Below are 23,407 nucleotides of genomic sequence, written 5' to 3'. Positions count from 1 at the left end.
GTTTAAGATAGAAAAAAATGTTTTTATTAGAAAGATTTAAATGATTTTGTTGAAAATTGGGGTTAAACTCAAATACCCGATCTTCTAGATCGATCCCTTCAAAAGTAATAGTGATTACTATAATCTGACATATGGACATATGTAAATTGTCAAGAAAACATATACTTTGATGGGACTAAATGATTGTTTCTATGAATTACAAATGAAATGACAAACATCATATGACGGAGGATATAAATATATAAAGAAGTATCCTGTTATTTTTACTAACATTGGCCAAGCAGTTTATTCCTAAAATGTGAATTGGGTAACAAATTCTGTCAAACAGAAAAAGAAAAATATATATGTATAGCTCTAATTTTATTAAATTTGTAGTAAGTTATATTCAGGTGCTCCAATATTTTTTATGGTGTATTCATAAAAAAAACAAAGGTAGATGCATAAAAACGGACAATCGGAAAATACCTATCATCGTAGACTATACAAATGAATGAGCAAAATGTCAAAGCTCCATATTAAATAATGCAGGTTCTTTCTATTAAGATGCGATTCGAATTTTATGCAGTGTTCACATATAAATTCAATTGATGTATTATTCATATGTAATTTCGAAAATAATTTCGTGGATGTAAAATTTTTAAAATTTTATTCGTATTTGTAACCCAAGATTTTAGGAATTGTGTCTATCTTTTCCACAAGACAATTCATTTGCCAGTAGTTTATACTCGTTCTATATCTCCGATGATGGCTAATCGAACATTAAACATTGGATGGAGAATTACTAAACAATAGGACAACTTGAATGGGGAAATCTAAAGCATAACGAAAATGTTATTACACTGAGCCCGGCTGGAGTTATTTTTCTGTCGACTCAGCCAAATTGCCCGAATCCGGCTCATAGGAACAGCATTTGTGTGCAAAGCATCTTGTTCTGATTATCATTAATTTCTGAAATGTACCTCAGCTCTAGGGTAGCTTAACCTTATACCCATGACGGATTCTTCAAAGTTATATGTGGGCTGTAGACGAAATCCTGTGCCATATAACATTGTTAGCGAGTGAATATTACCACTGCGGTATCTCAAATGGGAGATAGTATATCTGTGTCTGGACGTATTTTCAAAAGCAAATTATTTCTTACAATTCTGAGACCATAAACTCAGCGACGAATAAACGAGCTCTGCAACATTTTATTTCTATTAACCTATACTGACTTTGTTCGAATCTATTAATCGACTCAAAATCAGTGATTCTATGCAGGTCATCAAAAAAAAAAAAAGAAAGAAAAACTATCGATCTACTATGTTGTTTTAATTTACCAATTACAAACATATAATAACCAGGTCAGTGTTTTTTTTTTTTATATAAATAAGACGGGTAAGTTATACAATTTCTCTATGTAACAAACGCGGTAACTCGGTGACAGTTAAATATACACGAAAAAAACGTCCATATTTTATAACAACAGTTTTTTGTGAGAGCTGTTCGTTGTTGACTTATTGTATGAACATTTTGGTTTGATGATTAAATCAAAATATTTTTTTGTTTATATTTATTAGTTAAGAAATTACCTAAACGACACTCGAAATAAAGTCCAAACTCATATTAAAATTTTTTTCCATTAGTTGAAACTTTTTAGTTCTTCGTACAAACCAGCGTTCGAAAATAAACCGTACACTAACATAGTGTACTGTACCGGTACAGTATCACTAAAAAAAATGTTAGCGGTAGTGTTCCGGTACACTACCACTAAAAAATATTTTAGTGATACTGTACCGGAGCACAACGATGATCGTAGTGTACCGCAGTCGGAGCGCTAAAAAATCGTAGTGTACCGCAGACGGAACACTAAAAAAACGTAGTGTACAGGAGTCGGAGCACTAAAAAACGTAGTGTTCCGCAATCGGAGCATTAAAAAATCGTAGTGTAGCACATGACCACATTAAAAAATCGAAATCATAAAACTGATTTTAAACACTCAGCCATACACTGTAAAATATTTAGTTTTTTACACCAACACTCATTAATTTTTCGGTACCACAAAATAGCAGGTAAATTATTTGCATAATAACCCATTGCAATGCAACCACTAAAATACCCTTTTTCGTGGAAAATTTCAATTTTGAATAGTTAAATACAAATTATTATGACTTCAGATTTGGTCCTTTTTTATTCTTTCTACCTATTCCCATATTTTTCTACTTTCTTCAATCTTGCAACCAATCTAAACATACATGACAAATAAGATAAATCCAGCTTTTATTTTCATAATATTGAATTATGCTAGTAATTTTTGCATTATCAAAAACATAAAACATCTAATTTTTCTCACAAATCGTAAACAACACATATGTGGTACACTACCGATACATTATTTTTTTAATGTTCCGCCATGCGGTACACTACGATTTTGTAGTGCTCCGACTGCGGAACACTACGTTTTTTAGTGCTCCGACTGCGATACAGTACGATTCTTGTTGTGCTCCGGTACAGTATCACTAAAATATTTTTTAATGGTTGTGCTCCGGTACGGTACATTATCTTAGTGTACCACTCCACCTCGGAACGGTACAGAACACTACGGTACAGTACCATACTGTTTATTTTCGAACGCTGGTACAAACATACATTCGTAATGCATTGAAAGCTCAGACCAATTTTTAAAAATTACCATTACGTTAAATTCTCTTGGGTCCACTTTCGAAGTTTCGCAAAAAAACTAATCAGTGAATGTCGAAATTGAAAGTAATTCGCGTGACATGTATATTGATGTTTTTGAAAAAAGTTTTTGCACATCGACAAAAATATTCAAAATATTATGCTACACATTCGAGCTTAAAATTGAAAAAGAAGTTATCAGATTAAAAATCAAAAGTATAAAAATTGAAGCAGACACGTTGAATGTCATCTATTGGACAAAAAAGAATATTTGAAAATAGACTTGGCCCCACAAAAGGCCTTTATAAACATTTATTCATGTTTGGATCCACGAATTATATCAAAAGGGCTCGGGGGATTGTTGTAGCTTTACTCAATCGTACATCCAAAATTGTTCGCGTGTCGATAAAATTTTATGAATTCTATCATTAAAGTCTTATTTTAGTCAATTTGCATTTTTATACCCACCACCTTGGAAAGGAGGGTATATTAACTTTGTCATTCCGTTTGTAATGACATGTTTACGTTAGAACTTTTTGTAGGGTTAACCTTCTTTGAGAGGATTTATTTGAAGTAAAAGTAATTGATATGACAATTTAAATCCAAATCCAGTGGGTTAACCCTCATATATATAAACGTACTATAACATCCCTAAATATTCGTCGTAGACCCCATAAAGTATATATATTCATAATCAGCATAAAATTCCGTCTTTCTGTCTGTCTGTTGAAATCACGATACAGCCCACATTATTTGACGTAGAGCGTCAAAATTTTGCAGAACAATTTGTGATGTGTCTAGGATGGTTAGTATATCCGTCCACGTTTTCGTATAGTCCCCATATAATGGTACCTCCCGATATTAGGTATTTTGATGGTTTTTGTCACATTTTTTCACGAATTTGTCTAAAAATTGGTATTTGTTAATCATAATGGTTTCTGGCTGCGGTGGCGAAATATGGTATGTATGGGTCCACGCTTTGGTATAGCCCCCATATAACGGTACCTCCATATTTTTCGTATTTTGATGATTTTTGCAACATTTTTTTAATGGATTTGTCTAAAAATTGGTATTTGTTTATCGTAATGGGTTCTGGCTGCGGTGGCAAAACATTGTATGTATAAGTCCACGTTTTGATATAGCCCCCATATAATGGTTCCTCCCGATATTCGGTATTTTGATGGTTTTTGTCACATTTTTTCACGGACTATTGATATTTGTGTGTCCTAGTGGGTTCCAGCTCCGTTGCCAAAACATTGTATGTATAGGTTCACGTTTTTCTATAGCCCCATATAGCGGTACCGATCCTTTGACCAAAGAAATGAAATTGGAGAAAATCGGTCAAAATTTAGATATAGTTCCCACATATATCTTCGTCCGCTTTGCCTTTTATTGTGCAGTATTAGCCCAAATAGAATGCAATTATGCACATACGATAAAATTGATTCTGAAAATATGTATACCATACTTGATAGAAATCGGTTCAGATATAGCTATAGCTCCCATATATATTTCTCATCCAATTTGTTATTTTTTCATCCACAGCCGTAATATGCACTCTGTAACAACGATATACGGGGAAATATGTATATCAAATACAACTCAGAAATATTTTGCCAAATTTTATCGAAATCGGTTCATATTTGGATATATCTTTATCCGATTTCAAGTTAATTGTGCACCGAATGGTTATTACAAGCCGGAATTGAAAAGGCAAAAATGCCTTCGCAAATCTAGTAAAATTCAATTCAGAGGAGGATATTCCTCCCACATATTAATTCCTTTGGACTTTAAATTATAACTATAATCATAGTTGGTATGATTAAATTCTCACAAATTCCTCCATAAAAACTTTTATTTGTTATGTGATGCTCAACTAAATATGTAAGGGGGTGTAGGGTATCATAAAGTTGGCCCGCCTGACTTTTAGACTTTCCTTACTTCTTAGCATATGTTTTTGTTCAGAAATCTTCTTACTATCGAATCTATTTAATAAGAAGGCAAAAATTATCAGTCGAATTTGCCATATTTATAGTCTTAGCCAATGTTCGTTCCGAAGGAGTGGGCCAATATTGCCCATTTCGTATCTGACCTAAGTCGGATATAAATATTACAATGTGCCATATTTGGAAGTAGTCGATATATGTAAGATATAATTTATCAATCAAACATTTATTTTCATTTTTATGAGAATAATTTCTAATCAACATTTTAGCCTTTTGTGAGTGAGGCACCAGAAGGAAAGATCCAGTAAGAGAGAGAGAGAGAGAGATAGAGAGAGAGAATCGGATGCTTATTTCGCATTTGTGGGCGTTTTGGTTATTCAAATTTTTGACCCTTTGTGGGGAGGTACCAGACGAAGTGGGCCGATATATATGATCTTGGGAGTAGATATTATGTTAGTAAAAATACTGGGATGTATTAAATTTAAAGAGATTGCTTTTATGTTGTTGTTGCAAAAATTGTCAGGCTTAATCTCATTATTGTTGTTTTTATAAAACAACATTTGTTTATTAGTGGAGAACGATGGTAATATTTACCAGGGAGTAAGGCAGGGAATATCTAGGTTTCGGAAAGAGCCACCAATCTTCATCAGTTCCCTTGTTTTTTGCCTGGGATATTCTCCCCAGAAGTTATTTAAAAAATGCTTTTATGCATGCTTGTTTTGTATTTTAAAATTTTGACCCATCCACAAAAGAGTGGTCCGATATATATCACATTCACACCATATATTTATTGATAAAAAAAATTGGGATGTGACCAATTTGAAAATAATCGGATGTTCTTTTCACGTTTTATGAGCTTCGTGGTTATTCAAAAGTTGACCACTTTGTGGGGGAGGTACTTGGCCATCTCCAAACCAGATCTTGTGTGTAATTTTATAAGAAATTGAATATAATTAATGCATTGGGCGAATATGTTATATTTCTAATATGACCTAGCACTAATGCAATTAAAAGGCTTTGCAAACAGAATCGGATGATCTTTTCTTGTTCTTTTAGGTAAAATAATAGATGTAAAATAGAAAATGTTTATAAGTGCGGTTGTAAGATTTAGAAGCTTTTCCAAAAGAATTTAAGTTATACTATTCTTTGGTGCTCTTCTATTGAGCTTACGACCTCGTCACTTGTGTAAAAAAAGTTTTTTTGTCATAGGAGTTATTTTTAAAATAACTCCTGGGGAGAATATCCCAGACAAAAAACAAGGGAACTGATGAGGATTGGTGGCTTTTTCCGAAACTAAACTACACCCTGGTAAACATTACCTTCGTTCTCCACTGATAAAAAAATGTTGTTTTATAAAAACAACAATGGGATTAAGCCTGACCATTTTGCAACAACATAATACTATGGTATCCCGAACAAACAAGCCAACACTGTTCTGTAAAATATTTTCTATTAAAATGTTGTCCTTTTGTGGGAAGGTACCAGAAGGAGTGGACCGATATTGCCCATCTAAGTTTGACAATAATATTACGATGTACCAAGTTTTGATCAAATCGGAAGCTCCCTTCGAGAGTTATCGCGCACCAGCCATACAGACGGTCGGACACCTCTAGATAGACTCTAAATGTTCTGAAATGGATTTAATCCAAAGAGACCTAGGGTCTAGCATCATTATTTCGATGAGACATGTTTTGGCCGTATTAAATGATATATACCCTCTGCAATCACATGACAGAGGGTACAATTATTACGGGATGATTGTCATCACCTTGGAACATAGTCTTTCAAATTACAAGAAAAACAAAGATTTTCAGGGTAGATACTTTTTAGCTTAATATTAATATCGATTGATGCGAGCGTTAGTAATGTCAGTTTAAGACTCTATATTTGTTAGGACGAAATTCGTGTCAGTCGATCAATCCATATCTATCTGTCTGTCTGGCTGGTGAACACGAATGAACATTCCAATTAGATACAAACTTCAACATCGCAGTTTTTCATCAATTCATGATTTTCAATTGCAATTTCATGATAGTACCTCCCCACAAGGGATCAACATTTGGAAGAAATGTGAAATAATATTTTATCTAACATTAGAATGAGTCTTATTTCTTTTCCGCACACCTTTAAAATCGTTTATAGCTCCCATATCTTCGTCGGATTTCTCGTTTATTGTGCACCAACTGAGTAATATCCTCCCAACCTGAATGGATTTTGCACAAATGACGGATCTCATTCTATTCTGGAACAATACCTAAATATATAAAATTTTAATTTTTTTCGAAAGATCATATGTGGAATTAAAGTTCGTGAATATTCGATTTTTAATCTCTTCGAAGCCATACTGTGCGTATTATATTTAAAAAAAACTTCAAGCATATCAATACTTTAATCCAAATTTCGTTGAGTTACTCGATGAGCTCGACGAGAAAGTCCATTGCCAACCATCCTGATAACCGTAAAGCAGGCTAAATGATGTTCATGACCATGAACGAAATGGAAGTTCGTTTGATTTAGAGAAGCAGTTTGGTGGAATCCAATTTTCCTCGTTTTTGTAGAATTCTTAAGTGTATCTTTTACGACATATGGTAATTACATTTTTTTCCTGATAACCATATAAATCATGGGAATGTGCATTTTTAATCGAATATGAAAAATTACAATACATGTACATAAGTACGAAAATTCAAGGCCCTTCATAATTGCGCATTTCCCTGGAAATGAAAATGCCGCCATACATTTTTACATGGACTTTGTAAATTGAATCCATTAAAATTAATTGAACAAACTCTACGTGCATGCGTACCTATGGATAACACACGTGTGACAGCAGAAGTCGTAAGCCACACACCAACATACCAATACATCACGTCCGCACATACCTTTGTACATAGATATTGATTCGTATGTATATAACGTGCACCGTCTACAACAGCTCTATGTGAATTGAAGGTTTATGAATTTTTTATTAAATTTTACGTGAAAGTGAATTTCAATGGTACGAATTTATAGAAATTTTCAGGGAAAGACCAACACACAAAAAGCACGACGAATAGCAAAACAAAAAAAAAAAAAAAGAAGAAACAAATCGAAAAAAGATCATGAATGTACTTACGTGTGTAGTGAAAACTGTCATCGCATTGGAATAAAAGACAAATATCAACCATTTACCGGCCTTTTGACAGAGACGACACTTTGTTTGGTAGCTGCTGCCAATAATGAAAATAATTAATTTCAATTCAGTCTTTTCTCTTTTCAAATTCGCCAGTGCCAGTGTATTTCAATTGCTTTGATTAATAAAAGCAAATAAATCAATTAAAATGAGTTTATTCAGTTAGTCAGAGTTGGTAGCGGCGATTTCGTCTCTGGCAGTGTTGGGCCAGTAATTGGTTTCTTTGGTGTCATTGTCATATCATGGGCAAACAAATAATTGTACCCAAGTACAAATATTTGTACGCATAATGAATGCGCGCATAAAAGCTCCATTGTTGCAGAGTCTATAGTGTCCAAATGTGGCGTTTTTTGGCATTTTTATGCAACTATGAAATGTATTGAAGTTATAAAGATTTCTTACAAATTGCAGAATTTGTGATATATTGAATATTTCCACCTTAAGAGACAATGAAATGACCGCTTAAAAATCATTTAAAAATTGATTGGAAAATCTCGCGACTGGATTCCACCGATAGTTTAGAGGTTTGGGTAATTAGCTATGAATTATATATTTTATATTTATCTCTGAAAATTTGAATTCTTTTATATAAATTTCGAGAATTAAACCTTAATAATTCAATTTCTGTAATTTGTCTGAAAGAATTCTGAAAATTCCAAGTTCGACTCCATATTTTTTGCAATGTTTTCAAGATGAAACTGGTATGATGACTTTAGTGGAAAGCAAGCTCTTTAAGCGATAAGCATTTTCAAGTAAATGAGAATCACAATCATTATTTTAATAATTTTTTGGAAGGCAAGAAAGACTTTGCACAGCTACCAGTACGTTTTCAACTAAGAACTCTTAAGTTGTATCAACAACATTTTAACTTCACACATAAAATTACACTATCCAAGCTTAACACTTCGAAATATTTCTATTAAGCAAAATATTCTTGTGCCGAAAATTTAACAATATCAACCCATATATTTTCTCCATTAAAAGGCCAAAATTGGAATAAAAATTAATTTTTTTAAATGTGAAATTAGTGTTCGATTTTCTTCCAATCCATCCTAATAAATATCCGAGAATATAAGATCAGCCAACTTCTTCTCGTATCCAAGGAAGGATTTTTTAAAGTGAAGGATGTAGTCGATATAATTCAAATCTGGCCATTGTTATATTTATATCAGAATGCGTTGCCGGCCCGGGTTTTTGGTCTGTTATGCTTATGTTTTAAACATAATAATTCACAAATCTGTCTCATATAAGTGGTGTAATTTTTATTATAAATAATGACATGACTAAGTAGAACTAAATACCCATGGCAACTATTTCCATACTTGTTTACATACCGGTCGAAGTGTTTTAAAACTCCGATCTTTTTTTTGTCAGCCATAGGCTTTAGTTTGAGTGTTATAAACCTATACTTTCCATTCAAATAAGCTGTAATTTGGAATTTGCATTGCTTAGAAAATCGTGGGATTTGATTAGTGCCATTTAGTTTTGTCCGCCTCATGCTTAAGGACATTATGACTTGAGAATAGTAAAAGTTAATTACTCTTTTACACACATTAGCATAAAACCTTAAATTGTGCGTTGGAGTCCACATTACGCCTATGTTTTTGTATGTCCGTTTGTCCCCTAATCGGTAGACATCAATATCGGTGGACCTGGGAGGTATTGTTATATGGGGACTATACCAAAATATGTACATATGTTGAAAATTTTCTGTAAGATGGTTCTCTACTCCCAAAATAGCCTAGATTTTAGAATGTTTTGCAATGAAATAGCCTCTCTTTTCGTTATTTCTTTGCGATTTTAAAATAGTAATTATTCTTTGACTTCGGTGTGATTGCGTTAAATTATTTCGATATCATCTTTTCAGTTTCGCCACTACAAAATTCGGTACTACAATATATACAGTGGTGGCCATGAGGTTAGCACACTAGATACTTGTTGTTTTTAAACGCAAATATTTCCTATATTTCTTATTTTTTTATGATATCTTCTGCATGCATGTTACTTGTTCTTCTAAGATCACGTCCCATCATGTCCAGCATTATTCCTTTATATATATTTTGCGCTTTTCTATCCAGAATAGAATAACCTCAAAAAAAAAAAAAACACTGGACAGTATTTTCGCACAAAAAAAGTTTATTCATATTAAAAAGTTACAAAACAAAAAAAAAAAAAAAAAAAACTTATTTCACTAAAAACTTTGCACTTAGTTGGATATCCTTAATTTTTGATCACAGCTGCTAGTCTCCTTGGCATACTCTCTAGAAGTGCTTACTTAGTTGGATATCCTTAATTTTTTATCACAGCTGCTAGTCTCCTTGGCATACTCTCTACAAGGGCCATACAGTGATCCACTGAAATACCATTTCAAGCTTTTTCTACTTCTTTCCATAAATCGGCCAAGTTTTTAGGTTTTCCTCTCACTACATGCTGCTCCACATCATTCTAAAGGTTCTCTATAGGATTGAGATCCGGAGATTGGGCTGGCCATTTTAACACGTCGACATCCACCTAAGTGGCATGTTGTCCTCTGCATAAGGTATCATTGTAATTAGAAATATATTCTGGTATACATACTGATCCATACGAGTATCAATCTTTTTTATAGGATCAACACCATACTCAGAAAATGCTGCCCACACCATCATATTACCCCCACCGTGCTTTATTCTTTTACTGGTGTACTTTGGATTTTGTTGCATGTTCGGAGGACGCCATACATACCTCTTACCATCCGATCCGAATTTACAAAATTTAGATTCATCACTTTAAAGTACATTTTTCCAAAAAATTAACAGCTTTTCCAAATGCTCTCGAGCAAAGGACAACAGAGCTTGTATGTTCTTTTTTGAAACATGTGGCTTATGCTGAGAAATGCATCTACGTATTTTTTTTCATTAAGTCTTCTTTTTATCTTTCTGCTGTACACGTTGATACCATATTTTCCTGAATCTAGCTCGATGATGCTCGGCATATTATAGAGTCCTCTTTACGTGAAGTTTTTCTGGGCCGAGGAGCCTGTGTAACATTTTTAAATGTTTTATACTTCTGAATATGTCTGTGCATTATAAACCATCTTCCTGGAGCATTTCAATGTATTAGCAATCTCACTTATACTTGTTCCTCTCGAGTTCATTGAATAATTTTTCATTGAATAATCTTTCTTTCTTCATCTGCACACCACTTTTTTTAGCCATATCTAAAAAATGTTTATTAAGAAAGTTTGTCTTCCTTTGATTAAATAATACCTCAAAAAAATTTAATTATACTTATATGTGCTAAATTTGTGTCCAGTTTATTTTACACATTACTACACTCAAATGCAAATTTCAAAGAGAATAGCGATAGAATGCAAAAAAAAAAGTAACGGGGCTTATTGATCACACCATAAACCACACTAATAAGCAAAAATTTTAGTTTATAATAGCAATGAAATGATATAATTTGTTTTAAAAAACTGATACTTTTTTGTAGATCATGGTAATGTGCAGAATGTTGGAGAAAATTGCGTATGGATTTTGGAAGAGGAGAAGCGCACGCACATATTGAATAATAATTAGCGGTGGAAATAAACTATAACTTTTACATAAAAATGTGGAAATCACAAAGCGAAATTACAAATACACAAAAAGGTCCGTAACATTAATATATATAGCAACATATATACAACATTTATATGTCTAAGAAGTGAATGTTAATAAGACCGCTTATAACTCGAGAACATCTGAACTAATTTCGACAAGTAACACCAATTCAGAATGGCCTCACGGCGGAAAACTCGCGTAAAAAGATGCCAATAATTTTTGCGAATTGTTATTATTTTTTTGGTAATATTTTATGATATTTTTGTCATATTTTCTATCCCTTGAGATTTTTTCAATTTGTCTTACAATATTGAATGGTATATTTTGTAATATTTGTTTATACCCTACAACAATATGTGCTGGAAGTATTATATACGTGTCGCAATTATCGTTTGATCCTCAGAAAATTCCCCAAGAGGGTTGGGTTAGGGTCAGAATATTAGCCTATTGGTTTTGAAGATGTTCACAAAATATTTAGGAGTTGAAATTGACTATAATCTGAAAATTGTCATGATATTGAAGTCACTGCACAGACCTCAATCAACGACCAACCGACACGGAATTTCGCATGAATTTAAGACAGGGCAAAAGCTTAAAATTTTGGATAATATATAGCAGATTAAATGCACCACAACATTTTTGTGAATTTTTTTGAATAGGTATCAGTACGATAAACGGCGTAAATATAGAGCAAATGCCACCGACCAAAAACCAAAGGTAACATTTTTGCAGGACTGTATTATTTCAGTAAATCAACTTACATCGGAATGGACCTACGAGGGTTTTCCAATATATTATATTATTGTAAGGAATCAAATTTACAGCCATATAAATATATATTCTTAGTTTTCTAAAAGACATTGAAAAATATTTTAAGTAAGCCTAAATAGCATATTGTCAAATATGTTCAAAAATTAAAAAAAATTGTTGTAATGGTTTAATGTGTAAATAAACAAATAGCTCGGTCTACCAACGCGTGAACATGACAGGAACCATAAGAAAAGCAGGAACATGCCAAATTTTGTCCGCATATACGAAGGGCTTGTCCTTCGGATTTATTAATTTCATAGCAAATCCCAAGCTGCAGGAAACTGCAATCTTTAGAAGTTGAGTGGCATTTCTGTTGCAATTAGAGAATTCGAGGTAGAAACATACTTCCCCGTAATAATCATATACTCAATTAAATTGGTGTGTAGTTTTTTTTACGTTGTGGGACAAAATCATATACCAAACTAAACCGATTTCAATATAATTTGACAAAATTTATTTTTGGACCAAAGAACGTCACACCTGCCATATATCATTGAAATTGGTGGATTTTTTTTTTTTTTTTTTGATTAAATATACGAAATCGGCCGAAAATATATATGGGAGGCATATCCAAACCTCAAACAATTTCAATATAATTTGGAAAATTTATTTTTATCCCACAACACAGTCTGATATTCACTTATTCTGAATTTCATTGGAATCGAGTTTGCTGCATCAAATATGTGAAATCGGCCGAAAATATATATAGGAGCTATATCCAAATCACAACCGATTTCAACATAATTTGGATTTTTTTCTTTGTACTAAATTACGTCACTTCTGCCACACATTCTAAATTTCTTTTAATCGGACATACATATCTTGTTTGGTGCATAAAATACATGAAATCGGCCGAAATATATATATGTGGAACCTATATTCAAATCTTAACCGCTTTCAATATAATTCGACAATTTTATGTACTCAATTCCGTCCTTTATTCTAAATTTCATTGCAATTAGACAAACATATCGTGTTTGGAGCATCAAATATGTGAAATCTACCGAAAATATATTTGAGAGCAACATTTAAATCTTAACCGATTTCAATATAATTTGCAACATTTATTTCTTTACCAAATTCCGCCACACATTTTCAATTTCATTGGAATCGGACATACATATCTCGTTAGGTGCATCAAGTATGTTAAATCGGCCGAAAATATATATGGGAGCTATATCCAAATCCGAAACGATTTCAAAAAAAAAAAAAAAGTTAATTAATTAATTTATTTTCTGATCAAAATCCCGCCACACATTCCAAATTTAATTGGAATCGAACATAAATAAATACGATATTTATGTTCGATTCCAATTAAATTTGGAATGTGTGGCGGGATTTTGATCAGAAAATAAATTAATTAATTAACTTTTACATCAAATAAACGAAATCGGTCGAAAATGTATAAGGGAGCTATATCCAAATCTGACCCGATATCAATATAATTTGGCAAATTTATTTTTTTTATTTTTTTTAAATCCCGTCGCTCATTCCAAGTTTTGTTAAAGTATAACGTATATATCGTGTCTGTGCATCAAATAAACGAAATCGGCCGAAAATACATATGGGAGCTTTATCTAAATCGGAACCGATTTCAATATAATTTGCCAAATTTATATTTGTTTCAAATTCCGTTACGTATCCCAAATGTGGACACTGTATCTATAATCGGTCAATATATATGTGCATTTAAAATCTAAAATTTTGGGAGGTACCTCCGATTCTGGTGCTATATCTCCAGTTCCAAGTGGAATTTCAAAAATTTATATAGCCTATGTTACTTTCAGGCGGTTTTCTAGTATACTTGGAAATTTTCAGGAAAAACTGTTCAGCGGTTTTCGAGTCCATAAATTACAAACAAACATACAAACATTTTCCTCTTTTATAAATATAGAAGAAGATATTGTCGAAGTATATCAGTAAGAATTGTGGGTCATTTTGTAATGTAACTTAAATAAAAAAGTATAAACAAATAAAAAGCAGTAAAGTGCGGCCGGACCGATCTTTTAATACCCACCCCCATTTGGAAAGAACTTGCAAAATGTTAAGAAAATTTCGTCGAAAAATGCCTTCAAATGAAAATCGGCTATACGAAGACAAAGGCCTGCATGGGTAATTTTTTGTAATAGACGTAGTACCTTTAAATGCGAAATTTAAAATAACTCCGCTGAATAATGTTGGAAATGTCATCAAAATGCCGAAAAATGGTGGTACCGTTATGTGAGGTATACGAAGATATGAACCTCCATATACAATTTTATGTCAAAGGGTATAGTATCCATTGCGTGTAGGATATAAAAATGCGTAAAAAAATTTTTTCATGTTGTGCCTGGATTAAGCATCCGAATTACAGTATTTTTTTTTAGAAAAAAATTGCATTAAAGATTCGTATACATTATTTAGCTGTAGGCTCTAGTCGCTATCCGACCAGAAGACAATTAGAAAGCCCTTAACTGCATTTCTTTCGATTTGGAATCGAACAAAGCCTTAGAGAAACAAATTAATAAAATATTCACTTTTCCTAAACTTAAAAACTTTTCAATTTTTTTATAGAAAGTTTCCATTTATCCATTATTTTACTAATGCCTTTGCAAATGTAGGGCATAACGAAATCAATGAATTTTGTGAGAACTAAAATGATTATATGCGTAGTTTTCCTTACCTCATTGTTATGTAGTTATATGAAATCAACGCAGAATCTGAAATTAAATAAAGAAGAAATTATAATTGGAGGGAGATTTCTAGGTGGAATATTTTTAAGAAGGTTCTTTGACCTTTAATAGATTAACGAATGCGATCTCAATGAGAAGTGCTAATTTCGATTTCAATTAGATAGTATCTATGAATAAATTTATTTCTACATTTTTTTGTTGGAAGAAAGCTACCATTAAATTTGTTGGTATCATCCATCATGTTGGTATGCATAAGCATAGGACATACATACGAACATACGCATGCATTGTCGCTTTTGTTTAGTACATAAAGAAGACAAACTCTCAAACGGTTAGTACGTGAGAAGGTATGACTTTGCTTTGTTTCTTAAGCCGTTCTTCTTTGTTTTTTCAAAAGCCACCGCCACAATTAAAATGTGTGTAACTCTTCGACACCACTTAATTGGCACAATTTGGTTAAGAGCACAGACAGATTTCACAATCGTTTCGTTTTTATGACACGACTCACGCATCCAAGAAGAAGCCAACGCAAAGAGCAAAGCCAAAACGTACCAGCACACGTCACAAGAACGAAATGAAAGCGAAAATCCGTCCAAAAGTTTTCGAAAATTCCATAAATGTTCGGTTTCAGTGTTTGCCGCTCTTATTGCTGGCGTTGTCGTCCATCGTCTGTCATTATACTGACCCAAATATCGTGCGGTTGGAGTTGTTGTTGTCGTTGTTGTTGCTGCTGATGCCATGAAACGAAAACGAAACTTTTTATGTGTCCCATTAAAATCGAAAAGACAACGAGGAAAACGTTAATGAAATTCAAAAGAACCAAGAAGAGCAGGTGACTAATGCTTAACGTGCTACAATCCCATTAAAATTTATATGTGACGATTGTTTGCGAGTGTGTGAGTGTTGTGAGACGCATACATTAACATACGAAAATAACAGGTACACTGAGAATGTGTAGCTGGGCGTAGTTGCTGTGAATTCTGCCCATTGGCCAATGTTCCCTATCCGAGTATCTACTCAAATTGATCAGTATTTCACATTTTCGAAATTAAAACCACCCCTACTATCAGCCAATCTTCAAATAATTTTTTATTTCCAAAATTGTAATAACTTTACAATATTTTTTTTATCATTTTTTTTAAACGTAGGTATGGATTTACTCCATTGCCGAATGGGGTTAACGTTGTTTTAAAGACGGTCAGTAAAGACGGCAAGTTATGATTGTATGACTTGATATTTGTTATTGCTCTTAAAACTTTGTTCCTTTAATTGGATTTTATGATTTGTCTGAGTGTATTTGGAAATTCTTCTAAGCTTTTTCAAAAGGGCGTCAACATCTGAAAGTGCTAATGCAAATTATTAAAATAACACACATACACACATATGCACACTTCAGAGGCATGCCAAGACTCTTCAGCAACGATCTACCTAAAAGTGTCAGTGATGGTGAAAAGAAAGGTCGGTCAGGGCAGAATACCAGTCATTAACATTATGCTAAATGGAAAGTAGAACATCTTAAAAGCGAATACATTCAAAGAAATCCACCGCTCAGCTCTAAATATCGCACATCAGTTAACATTTGTTTCTGGCGTGAGTGTGTGTGTGTTCGTAAGGGGGTGTGCGGCGGACGGTGTTCTGATGAATATCGTTCACGTAAATGACACTAAATGTGGGGCTGCTCTCCACACTCAGCGTTATGTGATACGTCAATTAAATTTAATTTAAATTTTTAATTTTTCCACCAAACTGTTGGCCATCTACTAAGCCACGACCATGGTTGTGTGTGACGGGCGTTCGTGTGTGTGTGTGTGTATTTGTTTGTTTTTTGGCTTTTACAAAAGTCAACAATTTGTGCCCGGAGTGAAATTTGATTGTCATTATGCTTGTTTGGCTGTTGGCTGGCTGGCTGCTTTGCCGGTGGTTCGTTTATTAGTCTTTGTTGGACGACTAATCACGCTACTAATGCCACAAAGGTAGCCAAAGCTGTTGGTCGTAGATATGGACACACCAGTGTTCAGAAACTCAGTGATAATCACAAATGAAAAACACAAAACGCTTTTGGCACTTTACTAAAATCGAAAATTTTATCGCCCACCCTGTCTCCTCCCATAAGGCAATGAATTGTGGAGAAAAATGAAATTGAAATGAAAGCAAAACCATCGTAGAAACATTTCATTCAGATTATAATTATCTATGGATAAGCTATATATAGAAATGCAAATGTGCGGCTCAGAAAATTGAAACTGCTTTATATATGGAGTAATTTTGGCAACGCTTAGTTCGGTTATTTGTTTTATAGTCATTCTATGTTGTATAGCTTAGTTCTTTATTATTATTATTATTTTTTTTAAAGATATGAAATGAAAAGCTTTCTAATACAAATGAATGGTATAGTAATACAATGGAGGGTATATTAACTTGTCATTCCGTTTGTAACTCCTCGAAATAGTTATGCCAGACCCTAAAATGCATATATATTCTTCATCAACTTAAAATTCTAAGTCGATTCGTATGTCTTTTGTGTACCACCCTATCTTTGGAAAGAATTGAGATAGAAGGCTAAGATTTTGCACACTTGTGTGTTTTGCCAGTGGGAAACCAAATTTGCATATCAAATCTCGACATTATTCCGTTTGTAACACCTCGAAAGATCCGTCTGTGGAAATCACTATAGCTTCGGAACGAATTTAAGGAGGTTGATAAGATTTAACTTAATGTCTGTTTGTCTGTTGGACTTTTGCTATTAAAAATGGGCTCATTGGTCTGAGTTTAGGTATAGCCCTATATACTGTACCTCCCTATATTCGGTATGTTGATGATTTTAGCGACATTATTCACCGGAGTTGTTTCAAATTTCGTATTTGAAGTTCCTAATAGGTACTCCAGCCTGTGACATAAAATTGTCTAGCAGGTTCACGTCTTCGTATAGGCCGCCTATATCGGTACCCCACTGAATTCGGTATTTATTTAATTTCAGCGGCATTATTTCGTATTTACACTTCGTAATGGGTTCTACAACCTTTGACAGAAAATTGCCTATGCAGGTCCAGGTCTGCGTATATAGCCCCATATACCTCTCTGTATTCGTTACCTTATGTTTTTGCGACATTAGTATTCAAAGTTCGGCTCGGCCGAACATACAGATTTATTACTTGTTCTTATCTAAAACAACTTCTCGACTAGATGGGGTGTTCTACAACACATCGATAGAATCATCCACATAACATGAGCTATCTTTTGTCGCGCACAAATCGGTCCAGTGGAGGAGGAGTTCAAATTAGGGGTTCACTTTGTATATTGGGTATATTAACTTTGTCATTCCGTTCGCAACATCCCCAAATATTCGTAGTAGACCTTTATGGGGTTATATATATATATTCATAATCAATATAAAATTCTAAGTCGATTTAACGATGTCCGCCTGTCTGTAGAGGTCCACGATTTGGTATAGCTCCCATATAACGGTACCTCCAAATATTCGGTATTTTGATAATTTTTGACACATTTCTTTACGGATTTTTCTAAAAATTGGTATTTGTGGGTCACAATGGGTTCTAATGTTTCCTTTACCCTAAGATGGAGTGTATTAAAAGTTCGGCCGGGCCGGTACCTCCCAAAATTCGGTATTTTGATGGTTTTAGTCACACTTCTTCACGGATTTGTCTAAAATTTGGTATTTGTTGGTCATAATGGATTTTGGCTGCGGTGGCGAAACATTGTATGTATAGGACCACGTTTTGGTATAGCTCCCATATAACGGTACCTCCAGATATTAGGTATTTTGATAATTTTTGACACATTTCTTCGCTGACTTTTCTAAAAATTGGTATTTGTGAGTCACAATGGGTTCTAATGTTTCCTTTACCCTAAGATGGAGTGTATTAAAAGTTCGGCCGGGCCAAACTTAATGTGTTTTTACTTGATTACCAATACTATGCAGGGTTCATTGATTTTTTCATTCAATTAGTAACTGTTTGAAATAATCACTTTATATCCTGCAAAGTGAATACATACACTAGATCAGCGAAATATTCTAAGTCGGTTTTGCACGTATGTGTTTGTGTTACAAGGCAGGGTAAGTTCTTAATAGATCCATCTGGGAGTATTTTGACGATTTAAACTATTATATCTAAAATCATAATACACATTCAAAAATTATAATTTTATGCCGAATGAAACTAATAAATGGTGGATATATCCTCCTCTGAATCAATTTCGATTAAATTTGACAGAGTCATTTGTGTCTAAATCAATAATAATCCAAATCCATCCCATTTGAGTTTTTATTACATTTTTTAGGAACAGTAAGTGTGATGGGACCAATTTCCAAATTTGTACCGATCTCTATAAAATTAAACAGATGTATTTCTATACTGAATCTGATAGTTGTACCGTTGATGTGGTAAGTATTTTACGGATGTGAGGGACATAAATGCAAAAAACGGATGAAACATATATATGTGGAACATATAGCTATATTTTAACCGATTTTCACCAAATTTTGGGCTTTTTTAACCATTTTGTGCACAATAAACTTGTAATCGAATAAATATATATATGGTAGCTATGTCCAAATCTGATCCGATCTCGAAAATATTTGGCAAAGGTATTTTTGAGCTATATTTGATATATTTCGCCGTTACAGAATGCATATTACGGCTGTGGAGAACAAAAATAACAAATTAGATTAAACATATTTATGGGAGTTATAGATATATCTGAACCGATTTCCACCTAATTTGACACCATTATTTCTACGATCAATTTGGTCGTATGTTCTAAATTCCATGCTTTTTAGACCAATATTACATATTTGGTGCAAATCGGCCGAATATATATATGGGATCTATATCTACATTTTGACCGATTATTTCCAATTTCAATAGGGATCGTCCTTGGGCCAAATTTTTGCAAAATTTCATTTCGTTCGGACAACAGGTGCGATCTGTACTTTGTTTACAAAAATAAATGGGCAGACCGTCGGACGGACATGCATAAATAGACTCAGTATGTGATTATATGCAGAGCATCAAAAACAAATTCACAAAGGCATAAAACGTTGACCACTTTGTGGTGCAGGGAATAAATATGACCTATATTGTCTTGACCTGCGAACGTCTTGTCGGGTGGCATGCGCTCCATTCGCCGAAAACACTTGCGAAGTGTGTTAAGATTTATTATGATAACTATAGTACTCCAGCAAACTAAATCAAAAATTGATCGACGACGTTTTCGCTTAAAATGTGTCCTAACTCTTAAAATGCACCGAGTCGGAAGTACTAATTTATAAACATAAGTAATACCCTATAAATCTTCAACATTTTCAATATTTGTATTTTGTCAACTACTACAATCACACTGGATGGATTGTTGTGCTTTTTTGTTTTTCGAGGTATTTAAGTGGGTCACCTAAATACTATAATCACGGAGAGAACATCAGACAAGCATCCAGTCATGCGGCCAGTCAGTTGAACTGCAATTTGTATGTTACTCGCTCGTTTAGTCCGTTAACCAACTGTGACCACAAGCCGTCAGGGCTTTCGATTTTATTTCGAGTCAAACGCCATGGTATTCCTCTCTGTCGACATTCTATCACAATAGTTGGACAGCGATATTGGAAACGAAATCATCGTGACCACCAGCAGCAGATCTACCATTGATATGCCGTCGATATTTCGGTTTACATTGCCGTTGGATTTCGGGAGTTGTTTCTCAAGTAACAAAGTTTAATAAAAATAATAATAAAACCAAAAAGGTTTTTCAAATATTTAAAAATATCTTCGTTGATGCCAAAATGTCATGTTTCTACACAGATTTGGCCGTTGCATCCACTATGCAAACCATGAAGATTTGCAATGAACGCACACTAAACGGTTCCAAAATCTGTGCCCGCGGTTTGGTGCAATTCTAGCCATAATCTCTTCTTATTAGTTATGGCTAAGATGTGGCCGACAATGGCCACGGAAGCGGCGATCACCGTCATTTTAATTTTTAATGTTTGCTGCAACGGTCCGCCAGCCAGGCCATCAGCAGCAACGACAGCACTCTCGCACTCTCTATCCACCCATCCGTCCATCCGACCCCTAATAGGATGAATTTGATTTAACCGCTTTTACTGGCTTCATTCTGCAGTGGTCTTCTCTTTTCATCGGCGTGCAACACTGCCCTGCATAAAATCGTGTTTCACTTAAACCTTTAATGTTTCTTGTTATTGTTGCATTTTAGCAGCCAAAAACGTCTTGTATTTGAGTGGAAAACAGAAACAAAAAATAATAAAGAAGAAAAAAGACCAGAGTTATGAATTCTCTCCGGCTGTTGATTCTTAATTTTAACCTCACTTCAGGGGTGGAGGGGGCTACTCGCTGTGTTTTGTAATTTAAAGAAGTCCCATCGTTTAGTAAACCGTTAAGAAACACGTTTGGCAGCAACTTGGTTTGGTCTCTTCTCGATTCCGTTTCATATTTGTCGGCAAGAAATGTTTTCATTTTCGGTATTTCACGTCATCGCATAGGAAGTTATGAATTTAGCTACAGAATGTATCTTTCGTTGTCTCTGTCTGTGTTTTTTTATTTCGTTTTTATGATTACTACAAATTGTTTATTTTCGTTTTTCTCCATTTCGACAAGAGCGAGTAGTTAAATTAAAAAAAAAAAGAAAACAAAACAAAAATATGCCAATGACCTGTTGGTAAGAGAACTTTTACTGTGAGATTTCCAGCCAAGAAACAATTTTTAATTTTTTGTTCAAATATGGACTTTGGCAATAATGAGAAATAAGATGTGAATCACTTTCCTCATTTATTTCTAAAAAAGTACAACTCGTTTAACCTCTTTCTTATGATTTTTCAAAGCCAAAGATTTCAGTGCTGATGCACTTAATATTAAAATATTTCGATACATGGGTTCCTCAATTTCTTATTACGTTTAAAAGGTGCAAAAAACCTAAATAAAGATAAAGATATCCCCCTTCCGTTTGTATAAATCGACTAAACACCATTCTTATATCAGCAGTTATGAGATTGATTGTCGTTAAGTTTAGTCCATTGCTATTCTAGAGAGCCCACAGTTCCTTGCAGATTCTTTGGTTTTATTGACACATATACAAAATCTTCAATATCATGTCTTTGTCAACATCTCACTGTAAAATAATATCGACAGACATTTTAATGTATATACCATTTTACATGTACATCTATGCTTTAGTCAGTTATGTTTAAAATTGTTATTAAATTCTTACATTAACATCTTTTTCCGCAAGGGAATTTTCTTCTTTAAAAGTCAGCCTCATTGGTTTATTAACCAGATGACTTAGATTGTTATTACTTCGTAGAGCGTTCTTGTCATAGGTAAGAAGGCTTTGTAAAAAAATTCCATAGAATGAAAATTATAAATTTTAATTCTATTCAATTCAAACGGAAGACAGTTTTGTTTTATCTCTCATAAATCTCTTTATTGTAGCTTTTGAAAATGGAAAAATATAGCAAATGGGCATTGTCCACACTTTCATTAAATTAAAAATTAAAAAAAGGCAAATTAATATTTCATTTCACATTTTACATGTGTGTGTTTCTAACATAAAAAAAACAGTAAACAACAAGTTAAAAAACAGTAAGTTCGACCGGCCGAACTTTTAATACCCTCCACCATTTGCAACGAATTTGGAAATTTTTAAGAAATAAAATCCTTAAAAAATTCTGTTAAAATTTTAAAAATACCGAATATAGCCTTTATATTGGGGTCTATATGACGTGGACATACATAGGCATTGTTTGTCATAAGCCATTACCATATCCAAATTCGAAACTTGAAATAAACGGTTAATAATGTAGCTCAAATCATCAAAATATCGTATATAAGGAGGTGCCGTTAAATTGGAGCTGTGCGAAGACCTTGACCAGCATAGACAATTTTCTGTCACAGGCTGTAGCATCTATTACGAACTTCAAATACCACATCTCAAACAACTTCGGTGGGTATTGTACCTAAAATCGTCAAAATACCGATTATAGGGAGGTACTGATATATGGGGCCTATACGAAGACCTGGACCCGCACAGACAATTTTCTGTCACAGACTGTAGTTCCCATAACGAACTTCAAATACCAATTTTGAAACAATTCCGGTGAATAATGTCGCTAAAATCATCAAAATACCGAATATAGGGAGGTACCGTTATATGGGGGCTATACGAAGACGTGGACCTGCACAGACAATTTTCTGTCTTAGGGTGTAGTATCCATTTTGAACTTCAAATACCAAATTTGAAACAATTCCCGTGAATAATGTCGCTAAAATCATAAAAATATCGAATATAGGGAGGTACCGTTATATGGGGGCTATATGAAAACGTGGACCTACATGGCCCATTTACGAACTTAACCTGCCTACTGGAAAAATAAACATGTGTGCAATACTTTAGCCATCTATCTCAATTCATTCGAAAGATAGCGTGATTACAACAGACAGACAGACGGACATACAGACAGACAGACGGACAGACAGACAGACAGACAGACAGACAGACGGACATCGCTAAATCGACTTAGAATTTTACGCTGATCAAGAA

At 33.8% G+C, this 23,407-nt stretch overlaps 1 protein-coding gene across 1 annotated transcript in view; it reads right to left on the bottom strand.

Annotated features, from left to right (window-relative positions):
• The window catches only part of LOC101891156 (mucin-2), a 133,972-nt gene that overhangs the window by 83,864 nt on the left and 26,701 nt on the right, over positions 1-23,407 (bottom strand). The window contains exon 2 of the mRNA XM_011298210.3: positions 14,833-14,869. The gene's annotated coding sequence lies outside the window, so the exon portion shown is untranslated. The remainder of the gene's footprint in view (positions 1-14,832; positions 14,870-23,407) is intronic.

This window comes from Musca domestica, unplaced genomic scaffold, assembly GCF_030504385.1.
Source record: "Musca domestica strain aabys unplaced genomic scaffold, Musca_domestica.polishedcontigs.V.1.1 10, whole genome shotgun sequence".
NCBI classification, from domain to species: domain Eukaryota; kingdom Metazoa; phylum Arthropoda; class Insecta; order Diptera; family Muscidae; genus Musca; species Musca domestica.
The sequence above is the reverse complement of the archived record's forward strand: the minus strand, read 5'-3'. Positions and strand labels throughout refer to the sequence as shown.